General features: G+C 49.1%; 2 pseudogenes; one reads left to right on the top strand and one right to left on the bottom strand.

Annotated features, from left to right (window-relative positions):
- Positions 1 to 3,487: 3,487 nt before the first annotated feature.
- Positions 3,488 to 7,284, bottom strand: LOC120860282 (annotated as a pseudogene).
- A 36-nt stretch (positions 7,285 to 7,320) lies between these two features.
- On the top strand, positions 7,321 to 11,260 carry LOC120860284 (annotated as a pseudogene).
- The last annotated feature ends 1,371 nt before the right edge of the window (positions 11,261 to 12,631 follow it).

Here is a 12,631-nt window from a genome sequence, read left to right as displayed (position 1 = left end):
TGAAGTTTTTGCCAATGTCTGCACGACCTGTCCAGCAAAGTGGGTGCCCCGATCACTGGAGATTGTGGAAAGCACATTTTAACCAATTTTTTTTTTCTATTATGAGATATTAATCCTGAAGCCAGGAAAGGCATTATCTTATCAAATAAAAATGAGGTTTGTCAGGGAGCTAGGAAAAGCCAAGCGGTCATCTTGCACCTCTCATAGCCCCAGCTGTTTGATTTATAGCCATTTTTTATCCATTTTAAATTCCCCGAAGAGGGGTTAATTTTTGCAGAAGCAGAATAAGCTTTGTTCATATTTGCTATAGTCTTATCAAAAGCCACATTCCAAGAGAACTTTGTTCTTTTAATCAGCGAGAGAAAACCAAATTCCAGTTTGGTACTAGCTTATATTCACTGTGAAGCAATAGTTATTCACTTAGTCATAGTAACAATAAGACTTCAAAGGTAGTTTAATGTCTTAACTTACTTGTACCATGCACAAAACTCTTCTTTCACTTGTTATACACCTTTTTTTTTACACTTTCTGTATTCATCACTTCATTTGTCCATTTAGAGGACAGCCACCTGTAAGTTTAGACTTACTTTCCTTTTGCTTAATAGAATGCAATTCCATTCGTTATTACCTTTTATTAAAAACATACATCTTACTTTTCTTCAGCAATCATGAATTGTACTTTACATCATCATTCTACAGATTGGGTATACATCACCCAAAGTTATGTCATGTATAAAAGTATCTTCAGAGTGTTTCTGTTCAGTTCAGTTCAGTCACTCAGTCATGTCCGACTCTTTGTGACCCCATGAATTGCAGCACACCAGGCCTCCCTGTCCATCACCAACTCCTGGAGTTCACTCAGACTCACGTCCATCGAGTCAGTGATGCCATCCAGCCATCTCATCCTCTGTCGTCCCCTTCTCCTCCTGCCCCCAATCCCTCCCAGCATCAGAGTCTTTTCCAGTGAGTCAACTCTTCGCATGAGGTGGCCAAAGTACTGAGGTTTCAGCTTCAGCATCATTTCCTCGAAAGAGATCCCAGGGCTGACCTCTTTCAGAATGGGCTGGTTGGATCTCCTTGCAGTCCAAGGGACTCTCAAGAGTCTTCTCCAACACCACAGTTCAAAAGCATCAATTCTTCAGCGCTCAGCTTTCTTCACAGTCCAACTCTCACATCCATACATGACCCCTGGAAAAACCATAGCCTTGACTAGAATGGGCTCGATAAAGGACAGAAATGGTAGGGACCTAACAGAAGCAGAAGGTATTAAGAAGAGGTGGCAAGAATACACAGAAGAACTGTACAAAAAAGATCTTCATGACCAAGATAATCACGATGGTGTGATCACTCCCCTAGAGCCCGACATCCTGGAATGTGAAGTCAAGTGGGCCTTAGGAAACATCACTACGAATAAAGCTATTGGGGGTGATGGGATTCCAATTGAGCTATTTCAAATCCTGAAAAATGATGCTGTGAAAGTGCTGCACTCAATATGCCAGCAAATTTGGAAAACTCAGCAGTGGCCACAGGACTGGAAAAGGTCAGTTTTCATTCCAATCCCAAAGAAAGGCAATGTCAAAGAATGCTCAAACTACCACACAATTGCACTCATCTCACATGCTAGTAAAGTAATGCTCAAAATTCTCCAAGCCAGGCTTCAGCAATACGTGAACCATGAACTTCCAGATGTTCAAGCTGGTTTTAGAAAAGGCAGAGGAACCAGAGATCAAATTGCCAACATCCACTGGATCATAGAAAAAGCAAGAGAGTTCCAGAAAAACATCTATTTCTGCTTTATTGACTATGGAAAAGCCTTTGACTGTGTGGATCACAATAAACTGTGGAAGATTCTGAAAGAGATGGAAATACCAGATCACCTGACCTACCTCTTGAGAAAGCTGTATGCAGGTCAGGAGGCAACAGTTAGAACTGGACATGGAACAACAGACTGGTTCCAAATAGGAAAAGGAATACGTCAAGGCTGGGGTGGTGTGGGTGAGGGATGCAGTAGGAGATGAGAGAGAGGAAAGGGGCCTGAGAGCAAAGGCAGGGAGTTGCGACCTTATTTTAAGCAGAAATGAGAAGGCACTGGGGGTGATGAGGAGGGAACTGGCATGACTCCTGCTCTAAAGCAAATACTCAGACAGCTACATGGAGAGTAACACAGAGCACACAGGGTGGGAGCCGAGACTAGTCTGGAGGTCCAGGGAAGAAGGACCCAGGGGCAGCAGTGGGATACCTACCAGGTGCCAGGCCCTGCCTGGGGCATGGACTGGGATATTGAAACAAGAAAGACAGGGTCCCTGTCCTCAAGGAGGAACTAGCCTCTGTGTGTGTGTGTGTGTGTGTGTGTGAAGTGTGTATACATGTGTTGTGTGTGTCTCTGTATTGTGCCTGTGTGTGTGTGTGTGAAGTATGGTATACATACGTTGTTTGTGTGTGTGTGTGTGTGTGTGAGGTGTGGTATATGTGTGTTGTGTGTGTGGCTGTATACTGTGCCTGTGTGTGTGTGTGAAGTGTGGTATACATGTGTTGTTTGTATGTCTCTCTGTGTGTGTGAGGTGTGGTATATATATGTTCTGTGTGTGTCTGTGTAGTGTGTGTGTATGTGTGTATGTCGTGTGAGAATGCTGTGGACCTGGTTGTTTGTCCTATGATTAGGTCGTGTTAGTGACATACTGACAGGCAAGGACCAGAGATGCTGGAACATCCCACCCAATGAAGACAGCATCAATTCAAAATGCCTGTGGTACCTCTGTAGAGAAACACCATATCAAATTATGACCCAACTTAATAATTACAAATAAGTACTCTTTCCCTCCCTAATTTTACATCATAAGCATTTCACCAAATCATTAAGTTTTTCTTTAATAAGAACTCTTGCTCATAAGTTTTTGCCTACCTCTCTCCACTTTCAAACTTAAAAAATACAATTTTTTCCATGTCATTCAGTTCACCTAATGAGCCTACAAAGTAGATGACTGAACTGGGTTGGGAGAAGAGCAAAGCGAGGTTCAGAATTGATCAGGCAGGCTCAGGTCAGAGGTCATACCTGAGTTATTTTTCCACTTTTCCCAAGCGCCTCCTATGGCACTGGGAAATCAGAGAGTTTGTCAGTGACTTGGAAGGAGACAGGTCCCAACCATGATCTTTGAGTTGGATCAAGTCATTCAGATCTCTGGTTGATTTAAACCTTGGAATCAAGAACCAGAAAGACTTCAAGAACTCAGATTCTTGATTGCAAAGTCAAAGATTCCCAGACTTCAGAGCTTTACACTTAGGAAACACCAAAGCTTTAGAATCACACACTTCCAGAACTAGAACTAGAATGGTCCAGTCCTCTGGAAATGAAGCATAGGGGGCCAAGGGGACCTTTGCCTGGGGACCCCTCAGGTGGAGACACACCTCCCTTCTTTGCCCCTCTGTCCTTCTCCCCTTCCTCCTCCTCTCCATTCTCATCCCCTCCAACTCCCCCACACCCTCTCACTTTCCTCGCTGAGCATCCCCCAGCCAGGTATCCAGCAGGATGAGTTACTGGGGAGCTTCATGCCAGGGACTGGGAGGCAGGCAGGGATGATGTAGCAGGTGAACTCACAGGAAAGAGCAGCTGCAACATGGCAATATCACTCCCAAAGGGATGTAACTTCTCGAAGTCTGGGTGTGTGATAATCTGGCTCACGAACACCTCCCGGGTGTGCTGGGTATGCTGGTACAGCTGGGTGCTTCCTAACAGAACCCGGTAATTCTCCGGGGCTTTGGATTTCCTGGAGAAGGAAAGGCGCACTATCACCATCATCTCCACGTGGGGACTAGCTCTTTCCCTGCATCCTCATCTAACTGCCCACAGCCCTGTGGAACCCTCCACTCCACGTGATGCCAGACAACTTCTGTCTCCCCATTTATAATGCTCAGGAGGCCTTCTTTCTTGAGGCTAATTGATATCCTACTTATAGTTTCAAACATATGGCTGGCTTCTCCGTCACACACTAGAATTGGAGAAGCACTGAATCCTTGTTCTGGAAAGCTCTTCTGTGGGGTCATCAAATGAAGACATTTTGATTGTACACAGCAGGCATTCTGGCTCAGTCCCAGCTCTAACTTTACCCTTCCCGAGACTCCATACAACCCACCTTCTGGCCCCACACTCTTCCTGACCATCCCCTTTTTTCAACACCTACCTGTCAAAAGCCTGCTTCTCCATTGAGTTACAAGGACTTGCAAAAGATTCGTTAAATAAATGAGCAAATGAAGGCAGGAAACAGAATCTTGCCTTGTTCCCCCAACACAGGTGCTGAGTCTTCCCCCCTCCCTGACTGTCTTCACAGCTCATCTCCTTCTCATGTTCCCCTCACCCAACCCTTCCCCCCCAGCAAGGCCTCCCTCTCCACACACCTTCTCCTGATCCCCCACCTCATCTGCTCTGCCCTTCTCATCCATGCTGGGCTTGCTCTTCTGACAGGATGGAGACATGGTGAGGCAGGATTTGCCTCCCCTGATGCCACCGAGGGCCTTGCACAGAGCATGGCACTGAGTGGGTGCTGATAGACTCTGAGCCCTCAAAGCTCCAGTGCCTAGACCTGGGCTTGATGCCTGAACTCCCTGGTGACCCCTCCTCATCCGTTCAGAAGCCAGTCACTGAGCCAGCCCCACCTGGCTAGGTGAATTAGACTCTGAGCAGCCCTGTCACTCTCCCAGGGAGCCCACCTCCCCCTTATGCAGCCTGGCACCACGGCTCCCCACATGCACACCAGTGACTGTAACTCCTCCTGGGCACACAGTTTCGCAGGACTAATAAGAATCTCCCAGCTGTTGGCCACACATGCGGTCCCAGGCCTCCATCTAGAGTGTGACACCTGGATACAAGGGGACACTGAGAAGAAGGTGTGGTCTGAGATTGGCCCACACCAAATGGCAGCGAGGACTGACACTGCTGCTCTCCTGAGGCACACCAGGGGAACAGATACAGGGGCCGAGGGCAGAGCATGAGGAGGATCTGGGCAGGTGAGCAGGAGGACAGTCCAGGTAGAGGGTACACAGCCCAAAGCAGGAACGACATGCCTCTGAAGGCCACAGACTGCCCAGAGGAAAGCCCAGAGGAGCTGACGTGGGACACCATCCCCCTTTTCTCACCTTCCCCTGCATCCCCCTCCCCTGCCAGCACCTGTGCTGGCAGCCTAGGCTATAGACTCATTTGAGAAAGCAGTGGGTGGTGGAAAGGAGTCAGCTGGAGTTAATGAGGACAGCCTCACAGACGTGCAAGCCCTGGGACTGCAGGCTGGCCTGCCACGGCCACTGGCCAGCCTCCACGTCCCGGCCATAGATCCTCCCATCACCTTGGATTTCCCGCCCACTGTGGAGACTCCCCTGCTGCCTATAATAGAGACACTGGTGGTACTCCAAATGTTGCATAGGAAGGCCTCCCTCTTTCACATATGGGAAAAGCAAGGCCTGGCCTTTAGCAGCCTAGCCAAAATGACAGGGCTGCCTGGACTCTGCCTTCACTGGCTGCCACTGAGGACCGGACAGCAGAGCACAACACATCAAGCCCTGTGGGGAAGAGGACCCAGGGGTCTGGAGGGTGGGACAAGGAGGGGCCAGCTCACAGGAGCATCTCCAGGCAGATGGACATCCTTGAGCAAGGCTGCCAAGCACTGGGCATGGCACAGACCTCACTTCCCTCACCTAGCTCGCCTCAATGCCTTGTCTTGTAGATCAAAGAACTAAAGGTCTCAGAAGTTACCAACATTACTTTCCCAAGATCATGGCTTCTAAGGGCCTGTGCTCCCTCCCCTCTACCCCATGTCTTAGGGAGGGAGACTTGCAGGCAGAAGTTGTGGTGCTGTGTGATCTGGGGCAATTCACTCCGCTCTCTGACTCTGCAGGAGTCTCCATGTCTAAAAGAAGAAGGAGTGGGCTAATGGGGACAGCCCTGGTTCTAGGACTCACACTCGGGAGGGCAGGAGTGTGCCCAGTCCCCCTGAGACCGGGCATCCTGGTCTAGGGCCTGGGCTCCCAGGGCCTCAGTGAGGGGAAGGACACCCCTGGTCCCTGGACTCAGGCCTGTTCACTCAGTAGTCCTCGAACTTTCCTCCACCCAGCCTCCAGCCTCCAGCCTCCAGGCCAGACCCTGCTAGTCACCACTCCCACAGCCCCACAAAGGGATTGGGTCTCTTCCTACCCAGAGGCCTCACAGTGGAGGGCCTGACCCACCTGGGTGGAGGGGATCTCTGGGCTATCTGGTAGGAGGGAAGGGCAGAGAAAAGATGAGACTTAGTGGCTCAGGGCACACAGGCCCTGATCACAGCCGGCCTTCCTCCAGCCCTGTAGGCTAGGGGATCTTGGCCCGAATGGAGGCCCCAACACACCTGTAGCTCCTGGAGCCAACCGCTGTGCTCGCCAAGTCGGAGTGCTGCCCCTCAACACGCCCCCATTGCCTGCAGTCTGGCCGGGGGTGGCTTTGGCTGGTGAACCTCGCAGCTCCAGGGTGGCTACATTCAGCAGCAGCAGCCAGAGAAGAGCCGTGGGCTGGCCTAGGCCTTGGGGATCCCCGCCTCCCTGTCCATTGCTAGGGTTACTGACCCCAGTCTGACCTCACCCTGCTCTGGCCCTGCCCCAGCCTAACCCCAATCCCACCCTGATCCTCTTAATAACTTTTTAAACAACTCTACTTCGAGACATTACTTTGCCAACAAAGGTCCGTCTAGTCAAGGTTATGGTTTTTCCAGTGGTCATGTATGGATGTGAAAGTTGGACTGTGAAGAAAGCTGAACACCAAAGAATTGATGCTTTTGAACTGTGGTGTTGGAGAAGACTCTTGAGAGTCCCTTGGACTGCAAGGAGATCCAACTAGCCCATTCTGAAGGAGATCAGCCCTGGGATTTCTTTGGAAGGAATGATGCTGGAGCTGAAACTCCAGTACTTTGGCCACCTCATGAGAAGAGTTGACTCATTGGAAAAGACTCTGATGCTGGGAGGGATTGGGAGCGGGAGGAGAAGGGGATGACAGAGGATGAGATGGCTGGATGGAATCACTGACTCGATGGACGTGAGTTTGAGTGAACTCCGGGAGTTGGTGATGGACAGGGAGGCCTGGTGTGCTGTGATTCATGGGGTCGCAAAGAGTTGGACGACTGAGCAACTGAACTGAACTGAATGTCAAGATTCACCTGGTGAGGTTTGCAAATCAGTGCCCACTAGAGTCCATCAACTGTGCAGGGAAGAGGCAGCTCCCACCATCTACCCAGCTCCTCTGACCAAGCAGCCCCTACCTTGGGCTTCTACCATTTCTCCAGGCTCAGTGACCTCAGTTTCCATTCCCTCATGCTCATCACTGAGTACCTCTCCAACACCAGAGCTTTTCTTTCCCTGGACAGCCTTTCAACCAGGCCACTTATAATTTCCTCTTCCCCACCAAACCCCCTTTGTGTGAGAGCCTGCCCTCCACCTCCGACACCTTCCTCTGCCCCACCACCATCAGGCTCCAAGTTGAGTCTCAATCAGGGTGACTCCATGGCACCCACACTAGGCACCATGTGACACAGGTCATCTCCACACTCCCCTTGGAGACCAGACATCACAGCTTTGTCTGTTCAAGCAATCCTGTATCAACCTGGCCTGGTGGCAGGAGACAGCAAAACTGTGGAGCTTATCCACCTTGACATACTTACAGTTCCAGCAAGAACACCTTTCTCTCTACCCACCTGAGGTCTCATTTTGGGAGACCCCACAAACAGGCAGGTAGCCTCTCTTTTGTCAATGCGGATATTGAGAAGATGCTGGAGATACTAATCACCAAGAGAGTAGAACTGAAGATTTGGAAGAAGAAAGAAAAAGAGGATGAGGGAGGCTACCAGGTGACTTCACTGGGAAAGAGGATCAAGTCACTTGGTGACAAGCAAGATACCTTGGGTCGCCAAAACTTCTGGAGCATAAAAAGCAAACAAGAACAGCTGCATGGTCCCAAGAAGCCCTGATATCCTGACACTTTGAAGGATCATCTACAGAAGACATACAGCCAGCTCTTCTGGGGTCTCCTCTCTGTGCACAGTGAGAGTCTGGTGGCTACTGTCACAGTACCTGGACCCCTCTTGAGTTATGCCCTGTTTTATTCAGTGAGCATTCTAAGGCCAAACCATTCCAAATTCAAGATAAATTAACTTCACAACTGTCACTGTTCCAGCCTTTAAGTTACCTGTAGCCCAGGTTGAACTTCAAAACAAGACTCCAACCATGCCCCAGGGGCAACCATCACCTCTAGGTCACGTCTAGGTCACACGGAGACTCACGCCAGCCCCCAGCTCTTGGCTCCAACCATGCCTCACTTTCAGCCACCACATCAGGCTCACATGGAGACCCAGGCTCCACCCCATACCTTGACTCCAGTCATGCAGCAGTTTCAACCACCACCTCAGACTCACTTGGAGACCCAATACTGACCCTAAACCTGGACTCCAGCCATGGCCCAGTTTCAACCAGTACCTTGGGCTTGCATAGAGATACAGGCCCAACCCTTACCCTGGTCTGCAACCTTGCTTCAATGTCAATCACCACCTGAAGCTTCCATAGAATCCCAGGGCCAATCCCTACCCTTGGCTGCAACCATGTCCCACTTTCAACCACCACCTTGGGCTCACATGAATACCCAGGTATGACCTCTACACTTGACAACAACCATGGCCCAGTGACAAACACAACCACCTCGGCCCCTCATACAGACCCCAGCCCATCCCCTACCCTTGACTCTAACCACGTCCCCATGTCAACCACCACCAGCTCAGGCTCACATGGAGACCCAGGCCCAACCCAAACCTTTTACTCCAGTGCCACCTCCTCAGGCTCACATGGAGATCCAGGCCCGACCCAAACCCTTGACTCCAAACGTGTCAAGCATGACCTCAGGCACAGTTAGAGACCACTCTCCATCAATCACCCTCTCTCTGAGTCTGACCACCTTCTCAATACCAGATTGGGTCCTGTGAAACACCTTCCCTACAGTCCCAAATAAACATCTTTCATCTCAAATGCAATTGAAAACCTGGAATGTCACTTTTGGAGAAAGGAACTAGAAAGAGGATGAACTTTCCCTCTTTGGTTAAGGAATCTCAGCAAGTCTTTATCCAGGTCACTCTCAACCTTTCCCAGGAAAATAGGTCTTCCCAGGCTCACAGACCCGTCTCCATCCTTCCTGGGGATAGGATCAGACCTGAGATTTTGGAGGTACTGCGGCATCAGTTTTCCAAAAGGTTGCTGCACCAACGGAGTGGCCTGCCCTGCAGAATGCAAGCATCTGAGAGACTGATGCAGCCTCAAGATCAATTCCCAAGGCCTTGTCAGGTGCAGGGAGGGGCCCTCAAGGCCCTCCACAGGTCGAGGCAAAATCAGCTGGGACACAGAGAAGATGAGGTCCAAGTGCCCAGCACAAATCCCACCAGGGAGAGAGCGACACTATGATGAAGGGCAGAGTGTGAGGAGGATCCTAAAAGATCTGTACCTGATCTCAGCCAACCCTCCAGTGAATGATCCAAGAGTGAAACCTGAGTCAGAGAGTTGAGAGGAGGCAGGAGCAATCCAGAAGTCCTTATAAGGAGGAAGGCACAGGAGATCCACGACAGTGAGATCCCTGTTGAATGTCTATATTTCAAGATTTGCTGACAACTTTTTTTTAGACATTCCTAGAGAGATGCATGCTCCCATGGAGACAGAAAATCCACACTCCTCTCAGAATGGGAAAGCCTCTATGAACACCTCCCTTGAGTCTCTTGTCCTCAGTTCTGATATTCAACAGGAGCTGAAAACACATATAGTAAAGTTGAAGGGGAGGCACAGGTGGGACCTACTCTGCAAGCTCCTCAAATTCATACTTAGCTTGAAGTTGAAAAAGGCTCAAGGGTCTACCTTGAAGGCCACCTGTTTATCTGGGGACCACTCAATATCCTTATTAACCAAAGGTTTGGGGAAAGCTCCTTAGCCCCATGCAAGAGAGAAAGCAGAAACAACAGGGGCAAATCCCTCCCTGGAGAGGCCCCTTCCCACTCTCTCACAGGTGACTGAGGAAGCCCAGGGGGCTCTGGGAGGACCCAAACCTGGTGACATCCATAAGCCCTCAGAGGTCCCTCTGACTGGACAGGAAAGCAAGGCAACTTCTCACGCCACCACATAGAGTTTAGTGACCAGAATTTGGCACAGTGAGTATGTCGTGGGGGCTGATAAAGGCAGCTTGGAGCCCAGCTGTAGTCCAGCAATGGCCAGCCTTGAGCCACAGGAGGAAGTTGGGGGATGAGCCTCCCCAGAATCTTACACTATCATGACATTAGTGGACCCCGAAGAATGGTCTGCATCTTCCAGGGAACAAGAGTCTGTGGAAGGAGACCCTGCTGGAAAAGAAACTTTGGAACCTAGTGTGTGGGTCAAATCCCTACTCACTAATATGAATTTAAAGAGTCAACGATCTCTGAGGTCCAGTAGAAACCCTTCCCTGAATACAAAGTCTCTTGCCTCAAATCCAGAAGATCTACATTTTGAAGCACAGTTTCATAAGCTTGAGTTGCAAGGTTGGGCCACTAGAGTGATCCATCAAGACTGTGAAACTGGTGTTCTCTTTCAAGATTGTGCCATGGATACACTTCTCAAAGACTGTCACTCAGATATGTTCCTTGCTGCAAACATCTGGGCTCTCAGGAATCTCTGTCTTGTTCCCAAACCTTGTCCAGAGGAGATACATCCACGTCCAATTCCCAGAGGCTCTATGATGTTTCATTGGGTGGAGGGAGCAGCCAGGGGAAGCAGGTGGCCCTGGGATGGGAGCCCAAATATAAGGGCCAGAAGTGTGTCCCCATTGAAGGGTGAGAGACATATAGGAGTCCCATGATAGGACAGCATCAAAAGGGATTGGCAGAATTAATGGCTGCCAGGTCAGAGGGATTAGTCACTCTGGCCAGAAAAAGGAATCAGCAGAGTGCCTAAGAAGCAAGTTTTGACATTTAGTCCTGAAGAAGGGATAGGTTCTTTCAGAAAGCTGCTTCAAAAAAAGAATTGATCTCCTTCTGCAATGGATTTCCCCCAGTAAATGCAAAGGACTAGAAGAGCCACTGCAAAAAGGCAAACCTGAAACAGCCACAGCCCAGAGCTAAGAGGCAGTCAAAAGCACATCAACCTCAGACAGCAGGGCTATTGAGGCTCAGATCCTCATGACAGCTGTTGGACAGATACTAAAGGAGAAGATGGTGCTTCACTATGGACCTCATGCCTTGGAGTTAAATTGGTACAAAGCAGAACTCTGGGACCCATTATGTCCACATTATTGCAACCAAAGTTTCTCTCCACCCAAGAACACACAAGAGTGAGAAGAGATATAGCCTGTGATTACCCAGTTACCCCATGGGCCATAGCTCTCCAAAAGAGAATAAGTGGGCCAGTCCCAGGGACAGGAAGTGGGCCTCCCACCCAGGGAGCCAGGTCCCCTTCTAGGCAGAGCCTGCAAGCATGACTCGAGTCACAAGTGTCCCAGGCTGTCCCCTCCACTGTCTTCTTCAGAAATATGACTCTGCAATTTTTTAAGGAATCTCCACACTGTTCTCCATAGTGGCTGTACTAGTTTGCATTCCCACCAACAGTGTAGGAAGGTTCCCTTCTCTCCACACCCTCTCCAGCCTTTATAGCTTGCAGATTTTTGGATCACAGACATTCTGACTGGTGTGAAGTGGTACCTCATTGTGCTTTTGATTTGCATTTCTCCAATAATGAGTGATGTTGAGCATCTTTTCATGTGTTTGTTAGCCATCCGTATGTCTTCTTTGGAGAAATGTCTATTTAGTTATTTGGCCCCAGCAATCCCACTGCTGGGCATACACACAGAGGAAACCAGAATTGAAAGAGACACATGTACCCCAATGTTCATCGCAGCACTGTTTATAATAGCCAGGATATGGAAACAACCTAGATGTCCATCAGCAGATGAATGGATAAGAAAGCTGTGGTACATATACACAATGGAGTATTACTCAGCCATTAAAAAGAATACATTTGAATCAGTTCTGATGAGATGGATGAAACTGGAGCCGATTATACAGAGTGAAGTGAGCCAGAAAGAAAAACACCAATACAGTATACTAACACATATATATGGAATTTAGAAAGATGACAATGATGACCCTGAATGCAGTACAGCAAAAAAGACACAGATGTGTATAGTGGACTTTTGGACTCAGTGGGTGAGGGAGAGGGTGAGATGATTTGGGAGAATGGCATTGAAACATGTATAATATCATGTAAGAATAGAATTGCCAGTCTATGTCCGATGCAGGATATGGCACGCTTGGGGCTGCTACGCGGGGATGACCCAGAGAGATGTTGTGGGGAGGGGGGTGGGAGGGGGGTTCATGTTTGGGAACGCATGTACACCCGTGGTAGATTCATGTCAATGTATGGCAAAACCAATACAGAATTGTAAAGTAAAATAAAAAATAATTAAAAAAAAAAAGAAGAAATATGACTCTTTTGTTAAATCAGAACATGCTTTTCACAGCATCCCTGGTAGCAAAACTCTTCTCCAAGGAAAAAAATGCTTATCTTGTAAAGACCCTTTCCCCCCCCTCACATTAGTGCATACTTCCTGTTCAAAAGCAGAGACATT

The sequence above is a fragment of the Oryx dammah genome, unplaced genomic scaffold, assembly GCF_014754425.2.
Source record: "Oryx dammah isolate SB20612 unplaced genomic scaffold, SCBI_Odam_1.1 HiC_scaffold_11052, whole genome shotgun sequence".
NCBI classification, from domain to species: Eukaryota; Metazoa; Chordata; class Mammalia; order Artiodactyla; family Bovidae; genus Oryx; species Oryx dammah.
This window is presented reverse-complemented; position numbering and strand designations above follow the sequence as displayed.